Below are 2,984 nucleotides of genomic sequence, written 5' to 3' on the forward strand. Positions count from 1 at the left end.
TCAAATATTTATTGGTCCATTGTTTGTCTAAAAGCTAAAACCACAATCTCTTGGATAACAGATATTTTGTCATATTTTTCAACTCTGGTGAAATCACCTCTATTAATAAAATATGCAGACCATTGCATATGGATAGGGATAATTGTTTTCAAATATATTTTACCTGCAAGATCTGAAAGGTTTATGGACACATTTAGCAAAAATACAACAAGAAGAAGAAGAAGACACATGTTCATTCTTAAGATACTAAAAATTACCACTGGTACTGCAGTAATTACTACAATTATTAAGAGGTGGTGATAACGTAGTGGTTAAAGAGCTGGGCCATGTAATAATTTACATAATAATTCACTTTGGATAAGTGTCAGCCAAATATATATGTATATATATAAAGATACCACAGGTGGCGGAGGGTACAAACGCAACCACAAATCTCCACAAAGTGTGGTAGGCTTTGCATACAATCCTATTTGACTAGTAAATTGAATGGGAGACCAATCATATATTCATATAATAATTTAGAGATCTGTACAGGGAAGCAGGAGGATTGGAGCAGATGGAAGGAAATGTGAAGAATCTTGCTTAAATTCAGGTTTCACACAACATCTAGGACCCATATTCAATAGTTGGTTCCATTACTTCAATAACCCATATTGTTCTAAGTGCTGGGTTATTATTTTAACTAAAGCACTGGGTTAATGACTTTTTTACTTTTCATTGGGTTATCATAATGTGTGTATTTGTGTGTGTGTGTATGTGTGAGTGTGTATGTCTGTGTGTATGTGTGTGTGTGTATCTGTGTGTGTGAGTGTGTATATTTGTGTGTGTGTGAATGTGAGTGTGTGTGTATGTCTGTGTGTATCTGTGTGTGTGAGTGTGTATATTTGTGTGTGTGTGAGTGTGTATGTGAGTGTGTGTGTATGTCTGTGTGTGTGTGTGTGTGTGTGTGCATGTGTGTGTGTGTGAGAATATGTGTGTGTGTGTATGTCTGTGAGTGTGTGTGTGAGAATATGTGTATATGTGTGAGTGTATGTCTGTGTGTGTGTGAGTGTGTATATCTGTGTGTGTGTGAGTGTGTGTATGTGTGTGTGTATTTCTCTGTATGTGTGTATGTATGAGTATGTGTATGTGTTTGTAGGTGTAGAAGTATGTGTGCATCTAGATACAGTTACAGTTTTAGAGGCTTATAAGTACTTTTTTTTTTCGGTCACAATTGTGACCGATGGGGTGAAATGGGTTAAGACCCAGGTGCTGGGTTAGTGGCTGAGAGCACAAAAAGTAATGTAATACACCCAGTTCTATGGGTGGGTTCTATGGAACTATTTATTTGTTTCTGATTGGCCGAGAGACGTTCCATGAGTTGGAATATACCTGGACATTTCAACTCAGACTTTGCACAGCTAATAATAAATCACTCCGCGATACAATGCGAAGATTTGACACAATGTTCTCATCCCAGCTCTCCACTATTTTAAGCAATGGGTTACTCCTTAGCAAACCATAACGAAACAGTGCTTCACCACATCTGTGGATTAAGCTACACAGCCAACTCAATGTAAGTAAGATAAACGAGGATGCTAATTGTTCTCAGCATTGCCAGCATTGTGTAGGGCCTATAATATGATTGTCACTTGGAGGAGACTTGTAGATAACTTAGCATAGTTATCTACAAGTACATAGCTAACGTGCTAGCATCGTGTCAGAAAAACATATGGGGCTGTGCACAGCAGTGTAAAATTTATTCACCATAAATTAATAAAGTCGAGTGGTTCTGCAATGTGCTATGTTTCCGTTTTTCTGCAGTACCATGTCCCTTACATAACATGGCCCAGTGTCCTTGTAACATGCATGCAGCAAAGCTAGATATGAATGTGATTTCAGCCCGACTTTCAAAATTTCTTTCAAGAAGACACGTAAACCACAAAGACCCGTAAAGAGGGATCTGGAATGTTGGTTACCTAGCAACCAAGACGCTGTCTATTGAAAAGGGAACTGTTTTTTGATGCGTAAGAACGATGTCGAAATTAAAGGTGCGATTTGTAGGATTGTTACCGAACGTTCTGTAGGCCAAAATCAAAACACAGGTGAACGTTCTCAAGACTACCAGACGCGAGCCTCTTCTGGGTTGCCAGATGTAATGAAGACTCAGCTAACGTTAGTTGACCTGCAGCTGCTTTAACGTTTCTCCAACCATGACCCAGCTACCTACACATTACGGAAACAGTGAAAACAAAAAATACCTCTCTAACCAACGTTAACATATTTAGCTGAAGTTAGCGATGCAGATGAAGTTTAGCCTAGGCTACCTGTTGTGGAGAAATATGGCCAGCTCTGCATCAGACTTGATATTCTTCGTTTGACGAAGACGTCACCATATCAGGAAGCTCCTCCGATGTCCACTTAATTTGTTTCTTGTTTTAATTTTGTAAATTTGCCTGCCTCGTGAGGGTTCATGACTACAACTGACAGCTGTTGACAGTTGGCTTTTGCTAATTTGGCATCCCAAATAGGAGGACGTGCTAGCCCATTATTAATACGCTATTCTAGAATGAATCGTTCAAAACATCAACGAAAATTCCAAGAGATTCCGCCCCGTAACTCATTTTTTTTCATGGGTTTTACAGGTTAGAGTAATGTTGTCAAATAAGCCATTACTTCAGTTCATCGTGTTTCCTTACTCTCTGACAACATATGGTGATCATTTTTGGAATGGTTACAGTTTATTTTCCATTATTTCCTACATACTGAACCTTTAACATTTTTAAACAATATTGGGGTGTTTTCAGATTATTTAGTTTGTGGTAGAATTGTTGTATAAAAGCAATATAGCACTCGTGATCATGGGGTTGGTCATGGATATTCCCACGGCTGTTGTTGCCTGCGCCACTCGGCCTCCGGCCTCGTGGCTACGGCCGAACAACACCCGTGGGAATATCCATGACCAACCCCACTCTCACTCGTGCTATATTGCTTAAATCATAGAC

Source organism: Alosa alosa, chromosome 4 (assembly GCF_017589495.1).
Source record: "Alosa alosa isolate M-15738 ecotype Scorff River chromosome 4, AALO_Geno_1.1, whole genome shotgun sequence".
Lineage (NCBI taxonomy): Eukaryota > Metazoa > Chordata > Actinopteri > Clupeiformes > Clupeidae > Alosa > Alosa alosa.